Source organism: Oncorhynchus clarkii, chromosome 19, assembly GCF_045791955.1.
Source record: "Oncorhynchus clarkii lewisi isolate Uvic-CL-2024 chromosome 19, UVic_Ocla_1.0, whole genome shotgun sequence".
Lineage (NCBI taxonomy): Eukaryota > Metazoa > Chordata > Actinopteri > Salmoniformes > Salmonidae > Oncorhynchus > Oncorhynchus clarkii.
Genome location: NC_092165.1, coordinates 38,138,017 through 38,162,041, shown reverse-complemented (window position 1 = coordinate 38,162,041; position 24,025 = coordinate 38,138,017). Strand labels below are relative to the sequence as shown.

Sequence of the window (24,025 nt, the reverse complement as noted above, 5' to 3'; positions counted from 1 at the left end):
TTGTCCTCTGGTCCTCCCTTCTCACACATCTTCCTCACACCTTTTCTCTCTCTCGCCGTCATTGCCCTGGAAGAAGCCCCATTCTCTATATTCTCCAATCCCCACGGGCTGTGTTTTATCGATTGTGACACAGACACATCAGATACCAGGAATGTAGCCTTTTACAAAGAGCAGGCCGTTGCCATAGCAACCACAAACCCTCCCTCCCATCCGCTCTATGTGGTCTGCCAATCAAATTAATGAAAAAAAGAGGACTCGTTTTTTAATATTCTCAAGGTCTGCACAAAACATGCATTGAATATATTTAAAATCTCTGCTTCATTAACACGCAAGCGTCGAGGTTACAGTGTCTCGAAACTGTCAGCCTGCTTGGTTATTTGTCGAGCTGTCTGATTGCCTACCCGTCTGCTGGTCTGTTAAGTATCTCTGGGTATCTATCTGCCTTTCTTCAAGCCTGTCTGGGTCTTCTTATCCCTCTGCCTTTACCTATCGGGTACCTGTCTGTCTGTCTGTCTGTCTGTCTGTCTGTCTGTCTGTCTGTCTGTCTGTCTGTCTGTCTGTCTGTCTGTCTGTCTGTCTGTCTGTCTGTCTGTCTGTTTCTGTATGTGAGTGTGTGTCTGTTTGTGTGCCAATCAGTCTTTCCGACAATCTGTCAGTGAGACTAAGTCTGTGTCTGTATCTGTCTCTATCAGTCTATCAAGTTACCTGTCTATCTGTCTCTCTGCTGGTGTATCTATTGGTCTGTACAGTATGTCAATTACTCAGTCTTTCTGACAGGATGCCAGTGTGCTTGGTCTGGTCTGGCACATCCTTACTCCCTTGAAACTATGCCAGAATGTTTGTTGCCACTTTGGACCACTAGAATTGTTGGACAATGGAGAACAACCCTGAGAAGTCTGGATGAGAAGAGAAGGGTGAGGGGTCATTCAGAAGTGCAGACCTACAGGGTATAGAGCTTTTTAGGATAAGAGACACAATTGGATTTGATATGCAGTTAAACTGTAGAAAATCTGACAGGCGAATGAGAGCCTAGGGTAGACGCATGAGTCACGGTGGGAGAGAGGAAGAGAGAGAGAGAGACAAAATAAACAGGAAATATAAGAAATTATGAAAAAAGCCTGTGCTAGATTGGGTAAAAGCCTAATTTGCCTGCTGAGTTTGTAGTTTATACCAGCAACACAAGTTAAAATAAAAGGAGACTTTTAAACTTTTTAAATTATACTATATGAGTGCACACTCACTGACTGTGTTATTGTTCAGAGAGACAACTCATGTTCACTTAGTTTAATCTTACATATTCACTTGCTTTACTTTCAATTGTTACATTTTTCAGTGTTCCTACAAACTCAATATAAGACATACTGAATATGTATAAAGAGATATATGAATACTGTGTATTAATATACTGTGTTCTTCACATACTGTAGTTCATTCTAATATATCTACTACTATACATTACCTTTTTGTTACACTGCTTATACACACTGCGTGTTTATATACTGGATTCTTGACATAGCTCACTGTAATATATACAGTACCATTCCAAAGTTTGGACCACCTACTCATTCAAGGGTTTTTCTTTTTTTTTAGATTGTAGAATAATAGTGAAGACATCAAAACTATGAAATAACACATATGGAATCATGTAGTAACCAAAAAAGTGTTAAACAAATCAAAATATATTTTATATTTGAGATTCTTCAAAGGAGCCACACTGTACCTTATAACGACAGCTTTGCAAGCTCGTGGCATTGAAGGTAGACCTTGAAATACATCCACAGGTGCACCTTCAGTTGACTCAAAACATGTCAATTGGCCTATCAGAAGCTTCTAAAGCCATGACATAATTTTCTGGAATTTTCCAAGCTGTTTAAAGGCACAGTCAACTTAGTATGTAAACTTCTGACCCACTAGAATTGTGATACAGTGAATTATAAGTGAAATAATCTGTCTGTAGACAATCGTTGGAAAAAGGACTTGTGTCATGCACAAAGTAGATGTCCTAACCGACTTGCCAAAACTATAGTTTGATAACAAGACATTTGTGGAATGGTTGAAAAACGAGTTTTAATGACTCCAACTTAAGTGTATGTAAACTTCTGACTTCAACTGTATATATACAGTAATTTTTGTAATATGTAATTTTTCCAACAAATGTTCTTAAAATTCTTAAAATAAAGTGGTGATCCTAACTGACCTAAGACAGGGCATTTTTACTAGGATTAAATGTCAGGAATTGTGAAAAACAGAGTTTAAATGTATTTGGCTAAGGTGTATGTAAACTTCCGACTTCAACTGTATATATACTGCTGTAGTATCATTCTTACTATATACACTGCTCAAAAACATAAAGGGAACACTTAAACAACACAATGTAACTCCAAGTCAATCACACTTCTGTGAAATCAAACTGTCCACTTAGGAAGCAACACTGATTTACAATAAATTTCACATGCTGTTGTGCAAATGGAATAGACAACAGGTGGAAATTATAGGCAATTAGCAAGACACCCCCAATAAGGAGTGGTTCTGCAGGTGGTGACCACAGACCACTTCTCAGTTCCTATGCTTCTTGGCTGATGTTTTGGTCACTTTTGAATGCTGGCGGTGCTTTCACTCTAGTGGTAGCATGAGACGGAGTCTACAACCCACACAAGTGGCTCAGGTAGTGTAGCTCATCCAGGATGGCACATCAATGCAAGCTGTGGCAAGAAGGTTTGCTGTGTCTGTCAGCGTAGTGTCCAGAGCATGGAGGCGCTACCAGGAGACAGGCCAGTACATCAGGAGACGTGGAGGAGGCCGTAGGAGGGCAACAACCCAGCAGCAGGACCGCTACCTCCGCCTTTGTGCAAGGAGGAGCAGGAGGAGCACTGCCAGAGCCCTGCAAAATGACCTCCAGCAGGCCACAAATGTGCATGTGTCTGCTCAAACGGTCAGAAACAGACCCCATGAGGGTGGTATGAGGGCCCGACGTCCACAGGTGGGGGTTGTGCTTACAGCCCAACACCGTGCAGGACGTTTGGCTTTTGCCAGAGAACACCAAGATTGGCAAATTCGCCACTGACGCCCTGTGCTCTTCACAGATGAAAGCAGGTTCACACTGAGCACATGTGACAGACGTGACAGAGTCCGGAGACGCCGTGGAGAACGTTCTGCTGCCTGCAACATCCTCCAGCATGACCGGTTTGGCGGTGGGTCAGTCATGGTGTGGGGTGGCATTTCTTTGGGGGGCCGCACAGACCTCCATGTGCACGCCAGAGGTAGCCTGACTGCCATTAGGTACCGAGATGAGATCCTCAGACCCCTTGTGAGACCATATGCTGGTGCGGTTGGCCCTGGGTTCCTCCTAATGCAAGACAATGCTAGACCTCATGTGGCTGGAGTGTGTCAGCAGTTCCTGCAAGAGGAAGGCATTGATGCTATGGACTGGCCCGCCCGTTCCCCAGACCTGAATCCAATTGAGCACATCTGGGACATCATGTCTCGCTCCATCCACCAACGCCACGTTGCACCCCAGACTGTCCAGGAGTTGGCGGATGCTTTAGTCCTGGTCTGGGAGGAGATCCCTCAGGAGACCATCCGCCACCTCATCAGGAGCATGCCCAGGCGTTGTAGGGAGGTCATACAGGCACGTGGAGGCCACACACACTACTGACCCTCATTTTGACTTGTTTTAAGGACATTACATCAAAGTTGGATCAGCCTGTAGTGTGGTTTTCCACTTAAATTTTTTTTGAGTGTGACTCCAAATCCAGACCTCCATGGGTTGATAAATTTGATTTCCATTGATCATTTTTGTGTGATTTTGTTGTCAGCACATTCAACTATGTAAAGAAAAAAGTATTTAATAAGAATATTTCATTCATTCAGATCTAGGATGTGTTATTTTAGTGTTCCCTTTATTTTTTTGAGCAGTGTATTTTGGTGTATATACGCATAGATTGTATTTGGATGACTGACATAGTGTTATTTGGTTTGCTAACTGGATTTGATCTGTCATTCTTGATTTCTTGTTTCTCGATTTTTATTATTTATTATTGTGTACTTGTTTGACATTTTACTACGCTGTTAGGAGCTAGTAACACAAGCGTTTCGCACCCGCTATAACATCTGCTAAATGGTGTATGTGACCAATACATTTTGACTTGATTTGATTTACTCTCAGAACCGCCTCTCCATTTTCTGTGGTTATCAATCCATATCCACTCAATTCCAGATCAGTTACATGACCAGCCAATTAGTGGTTGTGTTTTCTCTTTTTCTGACACAAGTGTACAATGCATGAGAGCACAGGGAGATCCCAATTATTTAATTAGAATGAATGTTCACCAGCCATGTTTAATTATTGATTTACAAGCCATTATTTTGGAATTGTCACGCCCTGATCTGTTTCACCTGTCCTTGTGATTGTCTCCACTTACTTTCCCAGGTGTATTTATCCCTGTGTTTCCTGTCTCTCTGTGCCAGTTCGTCTTGTGTGTTCAAGACAACCAGCATGTTTTTCTTGTGCTCCTGCTTTTTCTATTCTCTTTTTGCTAGTCCTCCCGGTTTTGACCCTTGCCTGTTTCTGGACTCTGTACCCGCCTGCCTGACCATTCTGGCTGGCTTGACCTCGAACCTGCCTGCCGCTCTGTACCTCCTGGACTCTGAACTGGTTTTGACCTTTCACCTGTCCACGACCATTCCCTTGCCTACCCTTTTGGATTATAATAAATATCGAAGACTCAAACCATCTGCCTCCCGTGTCTGCATCTGGGTCTCGCCTTGTACCCGTATAGATGTAACTTGCGTGCCTCTGACTTGCTGGAGGGTATTTATTAGACCCATGTTCTGCCTTGCATGATATATGCAGCAATGTGGTATTATCATGCACAGTAGGGCAATTTCCTGCTTACAGAGAACCACAATAATACAATTTAAAAACTGACACTGTTGGCGCTTCACGTTGTGGGCATGCCTCCAGATTGGGCGCAAATCGGGAAGAGCCAATAGTGACTTGGTAGATTTTAAGTTTGTTTTCGTTGCTCATCCCGTTAACTGATGATGTTATATTGCTAAGTGTGTCTTTGATACTAGTATTACAGACAGAAGTGTGGTGCATGTTTCATCTATGATGTTATTCTACCCACCCTGTCATTGATGTAAATAAATGTACACACAAGCATTGGGAAAATTGCATTCTCTACAGACAGAAGCACTTCTTTGTTTCATTTACAAAAAGTGAAGTCCAAAGTACATTTCATGGCCAAAAGTATGTGGACTCCAGCTCATCAAACATCCCATTCCAAAATCATGGGCATTAATATGTAGTTGTTCCCCTCTTTGCTGCTATAATAGCCTCCACTCTTCTTGGAAGGCTTTCCACTAGATGCTGGAACATTGCTGCGGGGACTTGTTTCCATTCAGCCACAAGAGCATTAGTTTGGCCGGGCACAAATGTTGGGCGATTAGGCCTGGCTGGCAGTCGGCGATCCAATTCATCCAAAAGGTGTTTGATGGGGTTGAGGTCAGGGCTCTGCGCAGTCCAGTCAAGTTCTTCCACACCAATCTCGACAAACCATTTCTGTATGGACCGCTGTATGGACCTCGCTATATGGCAACTCTGTTGCCACAAAGTTGGAAACACAGAATCGTCTAGAATGTCATTGTATGCTGTAGCTTTAAGATTTCCCAAACTATGAAAAACAGCCCCAGACCATTATTCCTCCTCTACCAAACTGAACGGTTTCCACTATGCATTGGGGCAGGTAGCGTTCTCCTGGCATCCACCAAACCCAGAAATGTCTGTCGGCCTCCCAGATGGTGAAGCGAGATTCATCACTCCAGAAAACGCGTTTACACTGCTCCAGAGTCCAATGGCGGAGAGCTTTACACCACTCCAGCTGACACTTGGCATTTTGCATGGTGATCTTAGGCTTGTGTTTAGCTGCTCAGCCATGGAATCCCATTTCATAAAGCTCCTGACGAACAGTTATTGTGCTGATGTTGCTTCCAGAGGCAGTTTGGAACGCGTTAGTGAGTGTTGCAACCGAGGACAGACGATTTTTACGACCCTACGTGCTTCAGCACTCGGCGGTCTAGTTCTGTGAGCATGTGCGGCCTACTACTTCACGGATGAGCTATTGTTGACCCTAGATGTTTCCACTTCACAATAACAGCACTTACAGTGACCAGGGCAGCTTTAGAATAGAATACATTTGACGAACTTCTATGACTTCTTTGGACACTGTTAACAAATCTCCAAACGAGCTTCAATGCCATATAACACTTCTTCTGTGGCCTCCAACTGTTCTTAAATGCTAATAAAATGAAATGCATGCTCTTCAACCGATCGCTGCCCGCACCCACACGCCCAACTCGCATCACTACTCTGGACGGTTCTGACGTAGAATATGTGGACAACTACAAATACCTAGGTGTCTGGCTAGAAGGTAAACTCCTTCCAGACTCACATTAAGCATCTCCAATCCAAAGTTAAATCTAGAATCTGCTTCCTATTTCGCAAAAAAGCATCCTTCACTCATGCTGCCAAACATACCCTTGTAAAACTGACTATCCTACCGACCCTTGACTTCGGCGATGTGATTTACAAGATAGCCTCCAACACTCTACTCAGCAAATTGGATGCAGTCTATCACAGTGCCATCCGTTTTGTCACCAAAGCCCCATATACTACCACCACTGCGACCTGTATGCTCTCGTTGGCTGGTCCTCACTGCATATTTGTTGCCAAACCCACTCCATGTCATCTATAAGTCTTTGCTAGGTAAAGCTCCACCTTATCTCAGCTCACTGGCCACCATAGCAACACCCACCCGTAGCACGCGCTCCAGCAGGTATTTCTCACTGGTCACCCCCAAAGCCAACACCTCCTTTAGCCACCTTTCCTTACAGTTCTCTGCTGCCAATGACTGGAACGAATTGCAAAAATCCCTGAAGTTGGAGACTTATATCTCCCTCACTAACTTTAAGCATCAGCTGTCAGAGCAGCTTATCGATTGCTGCAGCTGTAGACAGCTCATCTGTAAATAGCCCATCCAACCAACTACCTACCTCATCCCCATATTTGTTTTGTTTTTCTGCTCTTTTGCACACTAGTAATTGTACTTGCACATCCTTGTTTGCACATATATTACTCCAGTGCTAAATTGTAATCACTTCGCCACTATTGGCGTATTTATTTCCTTACCTCCTTACTTCATTTGCACACACTGTATACAGATTTTTCTATTGTGTTATTGACTGTACGTTTGTTTATCCCATGTGTAACTCTGTGTTGTTTTTGTCGCACTGCTTTGCTTTATCTTGACCAGGTCGCAGTTATAAATGAGAACTTGTTCTCAACTGGCCTACCTGGTTACATAAAGGTGAAATAAATAAAAATGACAGTGCCACGTTGAAAGTCACTTAGCTCTTCAGTAAGGCCATTCTACTGCCAATGTTTGTCTATGGAGATTGCATGACTGTGTGCTCGATTCTATACACCTGTCAGCAACAGGTGTGGCTGAAATAACCAAATCCACCAATTTGAAGGGGTGTCCACATACTTTTGTATATTTAGTGTGTATAGTTTTGGTCTGGACTGTAGTTATGAACAGCTTTTATATTTGGTTAACCCCTTGCTTTTGCTATTTATTTTCTTACATTAGCCCCACAATTATTGTGGTCACATACTACAGAGCACACAATATTTATGCACAGTCAAGTCTCAGAAGGAGATGATTGCACATGAGAGTTCACATGTATGCATTTAGCGCAGCGACTTGAGCAGAACCCATTACATGTTCTGCATGATAACACAGATTTGCCTTGCTGACTTGGAGTGAGACGTCATTGGGCTAGACATAATAATATTGTGTGTTCACTTACTGTATAATAGAGATGAACTGCACACATTTACTAACCAATTACTGAGCATTTAGATTAATTTAACAACTGTGATTTAACTGTTCAACTGTAATTTAACAACTGTTTTAGGTCATTTAATAACTGTTTATAAGAATGGTCACCAATATAGTGGAACCTACTATCCATGCAATATATATTATGCAGAGACAATGCAAGCATAAAAAACCCAGATTGTACAGTATATATATAGGTATTTGTGCTTGTGTATGAGACCACATTCCAGACATCAAATCAAATTGTATTTGTCACATGCGCCGAATACAACAGCCCTTAACCAACAATGCAGTTCAAGAAATAGAGTTATGAAAATATTTACTAAATAAACTAAAGTGATTTATTTTTTAAGTGACACAACAAAATTACATAACAATGAAGAGGCTATATACAGGGGTACCGGTACCGAGTCAATGTGCGGGATACAGCGAGTAGCAGCAGTGGAAAAACCTATGGGGGACAGTGGGGACAGGGGGTCAATATAAAATAGTCCGGGTGGCCATTTGATTATTTGTTCAGCAGTTTTATGGCTTGGGGGAAAAAGCTGTTAAGGAGCATTTTGGTCCTAGACTTGGCGCTCCGGTACCGCTTGCCGTGCGGTAGCAGAGAAAACAGTCTATGACTTGGATGACTGGAATCTTTGACAATTATTTGAGCCTTCCTCTGACACCGCCTAGTATATACTGTAGGTTCTGGATGTCAGGAAACTTGTTCCCAGTGATGTACTGGGCCGTACACACTACCTTGTGTAGCGCCTTACGGTCAGATGTTTAGGAGTTGCCATACCAGGCTTGGGGGTAGATCGTGCAGTTTGTTTTCCAATGATTGCACGTTGGCCAATAATACGTAGGGAAGTGGTGGCCCTCCTCCCCCTTTTCCTACGTATTTTCTTCACGCTGTGACGGGGATTTGGGCCTTGTCTTGACAAAGCAGTATATCCTTTGCGTCGGGCTCATTAAACATCTTCGTCCAGTTCGAGGTGAGAATCGCTGTTCTGATGTCCAGAAGCTTTTTTCGGTCATAAGAGATGGTAGCAGCAACATTATGTACAAAATGAGTTACAAACAATGCGAAGAAACAAACAAAATAGCACAGTTGGTTAGGATCCTGTAAAATGGCAGCTATACCCTCCGGCACCATTATACCAAAATATGATTGCTTCGGAAATTGCAAACAGCAATTTAATGTCCTGCAGAGTGCAAATGTCATCCAGGTTATCATGAGGCTGTTGAGATTTTGCAGTGGATCTGTACGCTTCTGTGCTAATTAGTGTTTGTGCATTCTGAACTTGGCCAATTAAACAGCTCCTTTCTGCACCACTAGACCTGCATGCTCTCAAGCACTGTTGTAGAGTTATCAACTCAGCAGTCTCTCTCTCTCTCTTTCTCTCTCTCATACAGCACTGTGGGTTACAAGGTCTGTTGCAGATGGCTTACAGTGCCCCTAGTTTTTGGATTCAAAGACACAAACCAAATATTTGTCTGTTGTTGTTTTCCTTAGGTGATGGGTGATCAAGGGTTATGAGTAAATGGACTTAAAAGGGAATTTCATGCTCAAAAGCAAAGCATTACACATACATAAGCACTGCAAAAATATTCACAAGTGCTCATGGATGCTTAAGTCTAGTCTACCAGCACAGGTCGACATGGAGCATGTCCTACTCACCTGATGCAAGCCTGATGCAAGTAATTATATGATGCAGTAGACCATACAGGGTGCTTGCATGATAGTTTTGCTATTTATATTCTCTCCAGAGAGCAGTTACAATAATGATACAAAGAAATCAGGCTGCGTGTAATGTATGCTTGAAAATATGGTGTTTTTAATTCAATGGTAGCTTAGGTTCCAGCAACAGAGATAATCAGATTTTCACTGGTGTGTCGACTGGCACTACATTTTCCCACCAATCTTGTCCGGGTGTTCTGTTGAATGCCACATTTTTTTCACATCCAGCTTGTTGCTTTTAAATCAAGTGTTACTTGAAGGACACTCTGCGTATTAGGTTTCTCTCTAATTTTAGTCTCAGAAGGTAGAACTCATCCATTTTTCATGTTATATACCGTCACTGTTTCATAGAGCTCACTTTCTTTCTAACCCACTTGAGGCTCATCTTTAAATAGATGCCACACCCAAAGTTTCACCACCTTTCTAAAACCACACAGAGTATTGATTCATACAGAGACCGTTAACAGAGGTACAGTATGTAGCATGAAACATTATTATAATGGATTTAAAAGTCCTATAAAATGTAACTTGATGTTCAGGGGAGTCATGCACTCCAAAGGGGGCACAAAGTATGTGAGATTGGCTGGGGGGCGGTCCGGAAGGGGGCCATAAGTTAGAGAATGTTGCATTATTCAATTACCTGAAACAGATTTTACCTGCAATCTAGAGACATAATCATTATGCTTAATTCTATGTGAAAAAATATTTATATTTTTCTACATTCGGAATCTAAGCATACCTCTTGAGCTGTCTGTATCCTCCTGACTGGTGGTTCTTAAAAATGTATTTATAAGTCAAAAGGACACCATCTACTCATTCAAAGGTTTTTCTTTGTTTTACTATTTTCTACATTGCATAATAATAGTGAAGACATCAAAACTATAAAATAACAAATATAGAATCATGTACTAACCAAAAAAGTGTTAAACAAATCCAAATATTTTTTATATTTGAGATTCTTCAAAGTAGCCACCCTTTGCCTTGATGACAGCTTTGCACACTCTTGGTATTCTCTTAACCAGCTTCATGAGGTAGTCACCTGGAATGCATTTCAATTAACACGTGTGCCTTGTTAAGTTCATTTGTGGAATTTCTTTCCTTCTTAATGCGTTTGAGCCAACCAGTTGTATTGTGACAAGGTAGGGGGGTATACAGAAGATAGCCCTATCCCACTGTTTGTTGGTGACACTGTCAGTGATTTATTTAGAATTCAAGGCAGACTTAACCAGCATGGCTACCACAGCGTTCTGCAGCGATACGGGATCCCATCTGGTTTGCACTTTGTGGGACTATCATTTAATTTTCAAGAGGACAATGACCCAACACAGCATCATGTTGTGGGGGTGCTTTGCTGCAGAAGGGACAGGTGCACGTTAACAAAATAGATGGCGTCATGAGAAAGGAAAATTACGTGGATATATTGAAGCAACATCTCAAGACATCAGTCAAGAAGTTAAAGCTTGGTCGTAAATGGGTCTTCCAAATGGACAATGACCCCAAGCATACTTCCAAAGTTGTGGCAAAATGGCTTAAGGACAACAAAGTCAAGGTATTGGAGTGGCCATCACAAAGCCCTGAAATCAATCCTATAGAAAATTTGTGGGCAGACCTGAAAAAACACGTGTGAGCAAGGAGGCCTACAAACCTGACTCAGTTACACCAGCTCTGTCAGGAGGAATGGGACAAAATTCACCCAATTTATTGTGGGAAGCTTGTGGAATGCTACCCGAAACGTTTGACCCAAGTTAAACAATTTGAAGGCAATCCTACCAAATACTAATTGAGTGTATGTTAACTTCTGACCCCCTGGGAATGTGATGAAAGAAATTAAAGTTGAAATAAATAATTCTCTCTACTATTATTCTGACATTTCACATTCTTAAAATAAAGTGGTGATCCTAACTGACCTAAGACAGGGCATTTTTACTAGGATTAAATGTCAGGAATTGTGAAAAACAGAGTTTAAATGTATTTGGCTAAGGTGTATGTAAACTTCCGACTTCAACTGTATATGCTTCTCTGCATCTCTGCAAAACTCTGGGTAAAGATTGAAAGGAATGTGAGTCTTATTTAGTACATTTAGTTATTGGTGCTTTTATAACATCTACCAACCTTGCCAGCAGGCATGCCAGCTAAGATAGTTAGACAAGCTAGCTACTCTAGCTTGACAACCTGAAATTGCTTCTTGATAGCTAGTTATGAGTTGGGGAAATTGGGAAACTATCTGTGTTAGCTAAGTCACCTTCATAAAAGTGCTAGGTGGCTATTACAGAGAAAGAACAACAATTCATTAAAACCTTTAACAGGACAAATCTGAGGGGATACGTGCCCCTGTGCCCCCTATGGGCATGAATATTGCCATTTGCAGCCCGAAACAGCAGTGAAATATTGTAATATGATATGCTTCCTTAAAGGCTTTGTGTCTGTAACTGTCAACATAAACTGACAGAGAAAGATGACAGATAGGGATCCTTTCAAAGGTCAAGTGTTAACATACATCTATTCAGAGGCTATACAAATAAAAATGGAGGGGAAAAACCTCTTTAAAGCGCACTCTCTCCTTGTTGTCAACATTTTTATGGTTCCCACTAAGCCCTGGGGAGACATTTGTAATACATGCGTGGAAGGCTGTTGCAATTATGTGGTGACATATTGATCCAAACTATTGACCACCAAAGTTCTGTGTTATGAGATTCAACAGTGGATTCCTTGGATTTCAAAGGAAATGAAAACAAGGGAAATATATCATGGCTTGTTCATCCAATATTAATTGTTCCAAGAACTCCTCATGCAAGATGCTTGGCTGTGATCGTCTTCAGTGCAGTGCCTCTATGTTATTTCAAATCATGTAACATTGGTTGATTAACATATGATGATGAAAGAAGTTACTTTTATGGTGAATGTAGATTTAATGAAAATATGAATAAATACAGTGCTTAACTACAGTGCATTCGGAAAGTATTCAGACCCACATTCCACATTTTGTTACGTTACAGCCTTATTCTAAAATGTATTAAATAGTCAATCTGCACACAATACCCCGTAATGACAAAGCAGAAACAGGTTTTTAGAATTATTTGCAAATGCATAATTAAACAAATTTGAGGCACCTTTGGCAGCAATTACAGCCTCAAGTCTTCTTGGGTATGACGCTACAAGCTTGGCACACCTGTATTTGGGGAGTTTCTCCCATTTTTTTCTGCAGATCCTCTCAAGCTCTGTCAGGTTGGATGGGGAGAGTCGCTGCACAGCTATTTTCAGGTCTCTCCAGAAATGTTAGATTGGATTCAAGACGGGCTCTGGCTGGACCACTCAAGGACATTCAGAGACTTGTCCCTGAAGCCACTCCTACGTTGTCTTGGCAGTGTGCTCCCCACAGCATGATGCTGCCACCACCATGCTTCACCGTAGGGATGGTTTTGGCCAGGTGATGAGCATTGCCTGGTTTCCTCCAGACGTAACACTTGGCATTCAGGCCAAAGAGTTAAATCTTGGTTTCATCAGACCAGAGAATCTTGTTTCCCATGGTCTGAGAGTCCTTTAGGTGCCTTTTGGCAAACTCCAAGCGGGCTGTCATGTGCCTTTTACTGAGGAGTGGCTTCTGTCCGGCCACTCTACCATAAAGGTCTGATTAGTGGAGTAATGCAGAGATGGTTGTCCTTCTGGAAGGTTCTCCCATCTCCACAGATGAACTCTGGAGCTCTGTCAGAGTGAACATCGGGTTTTTGGTCACCTCCGTGACCAAGACCTTTCTTCCCTGATTGCTCAGTTTGGCCGGGCGGCCAGCTCTAGGAAGAGTCTTGGTTGTTCCAAACTTCTTCCATTGAAGAATGATGGAGGGCACTTCTGTTCCTTGGGACCTTCAATGCTGCAGAAATGTTTCGGTAGCCTTCCCCAGATCTATGCCTCAACACAATCCTGTCTCAGAGCTCTATGGACAATTCCTTCGACCTCATGGCTTGGTTTTTGCTCTGACATTCACTGTCACCTGTGGACCTTATATAGACAGTTCTGTGCCTTTCCAAATCATGTTCAGTATGGGGTATTGTGTGTAGATTGATGAGGGGAAAATGTTTTATTATTTTTAGAATAATGCTGTAACCTAAAATAATGTGGAAAAAGTGAAAGGATCTGAATACTTTCCAAATGCACCTTAAATACATCCATTAATTTCTTATTTAATTTAGCCTATTTCATTGTCAAGGAGGCTTGCATGCAATCCACAATACACTGGCATTCTTGCATGTCATCCATGAAAAATCCATAGATCTTCATTTTTTGATATGCTGACAACCCTCCTTTGAATTATCACAATGGCTGCCAGATAACAACAGGAAGTCCTTTGGAGCGACTGGCCCTGGTTCCCGGCATGCTCATGTTTTATTCCTGAAGAGTTCCATCAGACTTGTGCCAAGGGATTAAGCAGTCCTCACTGGCACTGAATCGTATCGAAGGATTAGCACTCTCCCCTGTCACCAAATCATACCAAGGGATTAGCAGCTTGTACTGTCACAGAATTTGGCCTGACTGGCTTCCATTATTATTCTCTGTGTGAAAACCACGTTGACATGGGGAGTAGGGAAAGACAACCACTTCTGTTGTTTCTCTGTCACTGCTTGGCAGGTTAGCCTAATACTGAACGTTGGAATAAATGTTTCAGTTCCACTTCACTTGAAGTGAATGAATGCCCACATTATTATATTGTATGCCCTGTAGGCTATTATGTCATTTGGCACTATATGATTTAGCCCTACTGTAAGTTATTGGCCTACAGGTGTGACTGATGTCAAACTGAAGCAAGACATTTAAATAAAGAATGGAACATCTCTATACCCTTTTCTCACTATAGTGCCAACCTGACTTGTACAGTTCTGGCTCAGATCTGTTCTTTCCATATTGCCCTTTTCAGTATGGTTCATAAACAATACTATATCTGTCACTCTGAAACTGTGTCTTAAGGTAAAGAAAAAGCAACAATTACCATTGATCCAGATTTCTACCAAAAAGCTTTAAAAAAAAAACAAGCCTTGATTCACTATGCCTGATAATTTACTTTTTGGTTTACAGTGGGTGTGCTGTCTATCTTTAATTTAATTTGATCAAATTAGTATGCCTCACTGCTTGCCAGAGATATCTGGTATTTACAAGGTGTAGATTGCATGGTGTATATAGGATGAATGTATAATTAGAATTAACTGTGGTGGCCATCTCGCTCGCTATATACAGTATTTGTGGTAATCTTAACAAAGTAATCCAGTGCCTATTCAGTTCTTCCCAATTAAGTTTTGGAAGATAGTAAATTAAGTCATGTAGATTATTCTTTAAAAAGTTGTCTAGGGCCTGTTTAGCTGGGTTTCTCAACTCCATGATATACATTATACCATCTCAATTGAGCTGAGTTGTGATGACGGTAGGAGGATTGAATCGCATCGCTGCATCGAATCGGGGTCAGTCGATACTTGCAAAAATGTAAATTCTTAAACCCTTACTGTGTACCTACACTGGGATCCGGAATTATTGGATTCCTTGACAAAGATGAGCAAAAAAGACTGTATAAAATAAATAATACAAATACTGGGCTATTGTATATTGTATGCTTCAAACAATCTATCTAGGGGTGAAAATGATTATTATTCAATACTCCAGCACCCTCCCCTTGCGAGGATAACAACACTGAGCCTTTTTCTCAAATGTTTTATGAGATTGAAAAACACACTGAGAGGGATCTTAGACCATTCCTCCATACAGAATCTTTCCAGATCCTTGATATCCATCGTCTGCCCTTATGGATTGCCCTCTAAAATTCAAACCACAGGTTTTCAATGGTGGTTCAAGTCTGTAGATTGAGATGGTCATTGCAAAATGTTGATTTTGTGGTCCATTAACCATTTCTTTGTGGATGTAGATGTATCATTGTCTTGCTGGGTCATTGTCTTGCTGGAAGAATCAGTTGCGGCCAAGTTTCAGCCTCCTGGCAGAGGCAACCAGGTTTTTGGCTAAAATGTTCCGGTACTTTGTAAAGTAAATTTTGCTGTTGACCTTAACAAGGGCCCCAGGAACAGTTGAAATATAATATCCCCAAAACATCAAAGATCCACCACCATATTTCACTGTAGGGATGAGGTATTTTCTGCATATGCATCGTTCTTTCGAAGGCCAAACCAACCACTGGTGTGTGTGACCAAAGAGCTCTATTTTCATGTCATCTGACCATAGCACTGCCTGGTTTTTGCTCAACGTCATTGGCACTATGCAACGAAGCAATGGTCATATGACACGAAAATAGAGGTCTTTGGCCACGCACACCAGCAGTGCATTTGGCCTTCAAAAGAACAATGCATATGCAGAAAATCCCTCATCCCTTCTGTAAAATATGGTAGTGGATCTTTGATGTCATTTTTATGAGCATACAATATAGCTCAGTATACACTACCATTCAAAAGTTTGGGGTCACTTAGAAATGTTCTTGTCTTCCATGATAACATTCATTCACTTAATTGAAAATGAATAGGAAATATAGTCAAGACGTTGACAAGGATATAAATAATGATTTTTAATTGAAACAATAATTGTGTCCTTCAAACTTTGCTTTCGTCAAATAATCTTCCATTTGTTGCAATTATAGCCTTGTAGACCTTTGGCATTCTACTTGTCAATTTTTTGAAGTAATCTGAAGAGATTTCACCCCATGCTTCCTGAAGCACCTCCCACAAGTTGGATTGGCTTGATGGGCACTTCTTACGTACTATACGGTCAAGCTGCTCCCACAACAGCTCAACAGGGTTGAGATCCAGTGACTGTGATGACCACTCCATTATAGACAGAATACCAGCTGACTGCTTCTTCCCTAAATAGTTCTTGCATAGTTTGGAGCTGTGCTATGGGTCATTGTCCTGTTGTAGGAGGAAATTGGCTCCAATTAAGCACCGTCCACAGGGTATGGCATGGTGTTGCAAAATGGAGGGATAGCTTTCCTTCTTCAAGATCCCTTTTACCCTGTACAAATCTCCCACTTTACCACCACCAAAGCACCCCCAGACCATCACATTGCCTCCACCATGCACTGACAGATGGCGTCAAGCACTCCTCCAGCATCTTTAAAATGTTCTGCGTCTCACAAGTGTTCTTCTTTGTGGTCCGAACACCTCAAACACTTTTTTTCCAATCTTCCTCTGTCCAGTGTCTGTGTTCTTTTGCCCATCTTAATCTTTTCTTTTTATTGGCCAGTCTGAAATATGGCTTTTTTTTTGCAACTCTGCCTAGAAGGCCAGCATCCCGGAGTCGCCTCTTCACTGTTGACGTTGAGACTGGTGTTTTGCGGGTACTATTTCATGAAGCTGCCAGTTGAGGACTTGTGAGGCATCTGTTTCTCAAACTAGGCACTCTAATGTACTTGTCATCTTGCTCAGTTGTGAACTGGGGCCTCCCACTCCTCTTTCTATTCTGGTTAGAGACTGTTTGCACTGTTCTGTGAAGGGAGTAGTACACAGCGTTATACGAAATCGTCAGTTTCTTGGCAATTTCTCACGTGGAATAGCCTTCATTTCTCAGAACAAGAATAGACTGAATAGTTTCAGAAGAAAGTTCTTTGTTTCTGGACATTTTGAGTCTGTAATCAAACGCACAAATGCTGATGCTCCAAATACTCAACTAGTCCAAAGAAGACCCGTTTTATTGCTTCTTTAATCAGGACAACAGTTTTCAGCTGTGCTAATATAATTACAAAAGGGTTTTCTAATGATCAATTAGCCTTTTAAATTGATAAACTTAGATTAGCTAACACAACGTGCCATTGGAACACAGGAGTGATGGTTGCTGATAATGATATTCCATTAAAAATCACCCGTTGTCACGCCCTGACCTTAGAGAGCCTTTTTATGTCTCTATTTGGTTTGGTCAGGGTGTGATTTGGGGTGGGCATTCTATGTTTTGTTATCTAGGATTTTTGTATTTCTATGTTTTGGCCGGGTATGGTTCTCAATCAGGGGCAGCTGTCTATCGTTGTCTCTGATTGGGAACCATACTTAGGTAGCCCGTTTTCCCTCCTTTCTTTGTGGGAAGTTGACTTTGTTTAGGGCACATAGCCTTTAGCTTCACGGTTTGTTTGTAGTGTTTATTGTTTTTGTCAGCGTCATCTTAAATAAAGAATATGCACACTCACCACGCTGCACCTTGGTCCTCTTCCTTCAACAGCCGTGACACCCGTTTCCAGCTACAATAGTCATTTACAACTTGAATAATGTCTACACTTTATTTCTGATCAATTTGATGTTATTTTAATGGACAACATTTTTTGCTTTTCTTTCAAAAACAAGGACATTTCTAAATGACCCCAAACTTTTGAACGGTAGTGTATTCATTACTTATTTTATACTGTTTTGTTTTGCTCATCTTTATCAAGGAATCCAATCATTTCGGACCCCACTATGTGTGTCCTGTGTAAAGGCAGGCCTTGCTTTGTTTGCTAAATCCATACTTGTTAATAAAACTTTCTTCGCAACGACAAACAACAAACAATGTACTTGAGGGGATCCAGTGGTGAGGAGTCCGAGGGGCGTAGCAGTCTTTTTTTATATTTTATTTTACCTTTATTTAACTTTGCAAGTCAGTTAAGAATGATTATTTTCAATGACGGCCTAGGAACAGTGGATTTACTGCCTTGTTCAGGGGCAGAACGACAGATTATTTTTACCTTATCAGCTCAGGGATTCAATCTTGCAACCTTTCAGTTACTAGTCCAATGCTGTAACCATTAGGCTACCTGCCACCCCATCTAAGGTACTGTATCGCAGTGCTAGAGGCATCACTACTGACCTGGGTTCGATCCCGGGCTGTATCTCGCACAATTTGTTAGGGGAGGGTTTGGTCAGGGTAGACTCATTGTAAATGAGAATTTGTTCTTATGACTTGCCTAGTTAAATTAAATAAAAAATGTATCTCAACTCCTTTGAGATCGTGGAGTAGAGAAACTCAGCTAGGGCATGTTATGATTTTATATCATGTTTGTCGTCGTTTGCATTGACTCAGTTGTTTCAGACTCCATAGAATCTTGCTAAATGTGAATGATCTAAGAATGAGCCTTTGAAAATTGAAAGAGGTGTGTACATTTAAGAAAAAGGGTTTGAGACTTAACATGCTGAGTTGTAATATGATACAAGCTGCCACGACTCATCTATCGTTTAATTATTATGACAGTGTTATGTGGGCTGTATAACACACAAGTAAAGTGTTTTGATATGTTCAAATAAAACCTTTTTTCTCTCTTTTTCATTTCTTTCTTTCTAGGGCAAGGAGCTTGCTATACCAGGATAGTGGGTTCGATTCAATGGACTATCCGTATGTAAAAAATAAAAATAAAAACTATAATGTATGTATACATGAGTGAAAGTCACTTTAGATAAAAGCATCTGCTAAAATGGCAATAATTATTAATATTATTATGCAGTGCATTCAGAAAGTATTCAGACCCCTTCCCTTTTTCCACAATTTGTTACATTACAGCCCTATTCTAAAATGGATTCAATATTTTTTCCCCTCATCAATCTACACACGATACCCCATAACGACAAAGCAAAAACAGGTTAATAGACATTTTTGCAGATTTATAAAAAATACTAAACAAAAATACCTTATTTACATAAGTATTTAGACCCTTTGTTATGAGACTCGAAATTAAGCTCTGGTGCATCCTGTTTCCATTGATCATCCTTGAGATGTTTCTACAACTTGATTGGAGTCCACCTGTGGTAAATTTAATTGATTGGACATGATTTGGAAAAGCACACCTGTCTATATAAGGTCCCACAGTTGATAGTGCATGTCAGAGCAAAAACCAGGCCATTAGGTCGAAGGAATTGTCCGTAGAACTCAGAGACAGGATTGTGTCAAGGCACAGATCTGGGGAAGGGTACCAAAATAATTCTGCAGCTTTGAAGGTCCCCAAGAATACAGTGGCCAGTGGTGGAAAAGTACCCAATTGTCATACTTGAGTAAAGTAAGGATACCGTAATAGAAAATGACTCAAGGAAAAATGAAAGTCACCAAGTAAAACACTACCTGAGTAAAAATCAAAAAGTACTAAAAATAATAGAACATCATGAAACATATAAGAATTTATTTATAAATGCCTGGATTTTTTTCAATTTCGATAATTCTCTTATAAAATGGGTAAAAATAATGTATAGCAACCCCAGGTGTAAAATAGTCAATCACGGCTACTTCTCAGAGAGTTTTGAATTGTCAAGTTAAACAAGGGTGTCCGCTGTCACCATATCTATTCGTTACGGCCATGGAAATGCTAGCTATTAAATTCAGATCCAATAACAACATTAGAGAATTAGAAATCCAAGGCTTAAAAACAAAGGTGTCCATGTATGCCGATGACTCAAGTTTTATGTTAAGTCCGCAAGCTAGATCCCTGCAATGTCTCATTAAAGATCTAGATAACTTTTCTGTACTCTCTGGCCTAAACCTAATTATGATAAGTATTGGATCCTTAAAAAATACAACTTTTACATTACCCTGCAGCTTACCTATAAAATGGGCAGATGATGAAGTAAACATACTCGGTATTCATATCACAAAAGACATAAATAAGCTCTCCACAATGAATTTCAATAGAAAACTTGTAAAAATAGATAAGATCCTGCAACCATGGAGAGGTAAATACCTGTCTATTTATGGAAAAATTGCCCTGATTAACTCCTTAGTCATGTCTCAGTTTACTCACTTACTTATGGCGCTGCCTACTCCTGATGATTAGTTTTTCAAATCATATGAACAAAAAATATTTCGCTTTATCTGGGACGCTAAACCAGACAAAATAAAACGAGCCTATCTATATAATGAATATGAATTGGGTGGGTTGAGATTATTAAATATAAAAGCCCTAAACCTCTCTGTAAAAGCTTCACTCATTCAAAAGTTTTATTTGAACCCTAAATGGTTCTCAAGTAGATTAATAAGAAAAGCTCATCCATTGTTTAAAAAGTGCCTTTTTGCCTTTGTGCAGATTGCCATGTCTCATTTTCGATTAATTGAAAATGATACTTTTTTCAAAGTATTGTTCTTTTTCAAACAAGCATTGCAGAGCTGGCTATAATGTCACACCCTGACCATAGTTTACTTTGTATATTTCTATGTTGTGGTTGGTCAGGGTGTGATCTGAGTGGGCATTCTATGTTACATGTCTAGTTTGTCTAGTTCTATGTTCGGCCTGATATGGTTCTCAATCAGAGGCAGGTGTTCGTCATTGTCTATGATTGGGAACCATATTTAGGTAGCCTGGGTTTCACTGTGTGTTTGTGGGTGATTGTTCCTGTCTATGTGTTTTCACCAGATAGGCTGTTTAGGTTTTCGTTACGTTCTTTATTTTGTAGTGTTTGTACTGATTCGTGTTTTACGTTTGTTTATTAAAACATGGATCGCAATCGCCACGCTGCATTTTGGTCCGACTCTCCTTCTCATATAGAAAACCGTTACATATAATTTCAATTTCATCCCCCTGAAAAGTTGTAATATTTGTTCTCACAAATATTATGGCTGAACTCAAATGTACTAGTTGTTAAAATACCTGTATTTATGGGAAAGATGTTTTGAAAAGGGTATTCTGTTCCCTAATGATATTGGAAATTGTAATGGTAGAGTTATGTCCTTCATGGAGTTATCAGAATTGTAAGGGAAGGTCTGCTCAATCCAAGAGTACAACCAATTGATTACAGCATTGCCCCAAAAATGGAGGAGGCGGGTGGCAGCGGGAAGAGGTAGGGAACAGGTCTGTCTGCCCAATATAAAGGATCAAAACTGGCAGAGGAATAAAAATTTCATAAATAGGAAAGTATACCAGTTCCATTTGAGGACCAGGATGTTGACAACTGTGCCATACATATTGCAAAATAGTTGGGAAGAGATTTTTGATGTACCAATTCCATGGTACAGGGTGTCTTGAGTTCATATATAAAACAACGCAAGATTCAAGACTTCGTGCTTTTCAGCTACAATTTTTATATAGAATTCTCGCCACCAACAAAATGTTGAATATTTGGGGCATAAAATCATCGAAGCTCTGCAGATTTTGATGTGAGGATACAGAATCAATAGACCATTTATTTTGGTATTGCCTTCAGGTAGCCTCTATCTGGTCACAGGTTCAGGAATGGCTGAAAATACATAGCATTGATCTAAAATTGACCCTAGAAATAGTACTGTTAGGAGATCTGGAGAGACCGGGTCAGTCAATTACTAATATACTAATACTCTTAATAAAAGTATTTATCTTCAACACGCAATCTGTAGATTCTATTCGATTAGATAGATTGAAATTGTACTTTAAACATCATAGCATAGTTGTAAGATGTGTGTTGCATAGAAACACGAAGTGGATGGCCAGCAGAGATAGATGGGATGGGGTGAGGGAAGCTGAGGGTTGGTATGTGGAATTGGAGACAAGTGGGAGTGGAGTTGCTGTGTGAGAGAGAGAATGATGGTCGAAAGATAAAAGGGAAAAAAAGTACAAATAAAACATAATAAAAGTACATTTGAATGACACTAAGTGGCAGTGTTTTTACAACTAATGCCGTTTTGCCGTAGGCTGATGCCGTGCAGGTGTTTGTACACATGCATATACACACACTCTCATTCTAATAAACACATACAAGAACACACACATACATGTAATAGTGCCAGACATGCACACAAACATATAAAGTAGGCATTGCTGTTATATTTTCAGTTGTCCTTGATGTCTCTTGGTTGTTGGTGCATTGGGGGGTTCATGGGGGTGGGGAATGGAATTAATTGTATTTGATATATTTTTTTCTTCCGGGGGGGGGGGGGGGACTGTGGTAGGGGTCTCGAATGATTGAGGGACAGCTATTGGGGAACTGTGGGGGGATCTTGGAGGGTTCGGTTTTCATAAGATTGTGATCATGAAAAAGCAAACGATGACATATTTTATATCACTGCCATGCACACGCACCCTCACACATAAGGATGGCTCTGTGGCAGAAAGACTGATACATGGTTGATAATGTCTTAATGCTGTATTGTTTGTCCTTCATGTTATAATACTTTAATGTTACCCCTTCCTTGTGTTTTTTGTAATAAAAATAAATAAAAATAAAATAAAAAAAGTCTGAGTATTTTGTTTAAATATACTTAAGTATCAAAAGTAAATGTAATTGCTAAAATATACTTAAGTATCAAAAGTAAAAGTATGAATAATTTCAAAATCCTTATATTAAGCAAACCAGATGGCCCACTTTTCTTGTTTTTTAAAAATTTACAGATAGCCAGGGTTATGCTCCATACCTCAGACATAATTTACAAACATGTATATATATGTACATGTACATGTATATATACTATACATGTATATACATGTATATATACTAAACTATTTTGTTTAGTATATTTAGTATATTACAAAGCATGTGTTTAGTATATCCGCCATATCAGAGGCAGTAGGGATGACCAGGGATGTTCTCTTGATAAGTGTGAGAATTAGACAATTTTCGTGTCCTGCTAAGCAGCTAAGTAACGAGTACTTTTGGGTGTCAGGGAAAATGTATGTAGTAAAAAGTATATCATTTTCTTTTGGAATGTAGTGAAGTAAACATAAAAGTTGTCAAATATAAATAGTAAAGTAAGTACAGATACCCCAAAAAACTACTTAAGTAGTACTATAAAGTATTTTTACTTAAGTACCTTACGCCACTGACAGCGGCCTCCATCAATGGAACACGTTTAGATCCACCAAGACTCTTCCTAGAGCTAGCCACCAGGCTAAACTGAGCAATCAAGGGAGAAGGGCCTTGGTCAGGTAGGTGACCAAGAACTTGATGGTCACTCTGAAATAGTTCCTCTGTGGAGATGGGAGAACCTTCCAGAAGTACAACCATCTCTGCAGCACTCCACCAATCAGGCCTTTATGCTAGAGTGGCCAGACAGAAGCCACTACTCAGTAAAAGGCACATGACAGTTCACTTGCAGGTGGCCAAAAGGTACCTAAAGACTCTCAGACCATGACAAACAAGATTCTCTGGTCTGATGCAACCAAGATTGAACTCTTTGTCCTGAATGCCAAGCGTTATTTCTGGAGGAAACCTGGCACAATCCCGATGGTGAAGCATGGTGGTGGCAGCATCATGATGTGGGGATGTTTTTCAGAGGCAGGGACTGGAAGACAAGTAAGGATTGAGGGAAAGATGAACGGAGCAAAGTACAGAGTGATCCTTGATGAAAACCTGCTCCAGAGGGCTCAGGACCTCAGACTGGGGTGAACCCTAAGCACACAGCCAAGACAACACAGGAGTGGCTTCAAGAAAAGTCTCTGAATGTCCTTGAGTGGCCCAGCCAGAGCCCGGACTTGAATCCGAATTAACATCTCTGGAGAGACCTG

At 40.5% G+C, this 24,025-nt stretch overlaps 1 protein-coding gene across 1 annotated transcript in view; it reads right to left on the bottom strand.

Annotated features, from left to right (window-relative positions):
- The window catches only part of LOC139374242 (leucine-rich repeat and immunoglobulin-like domain-containing nogo receptor-interacting protein 2), a 41,617-nt gene that overhangs the window by 4,018 nt on the left and 13,574 nt on the right, over nt 1-24,025 (bottom strand). The window lies entirely within an intron of this gene.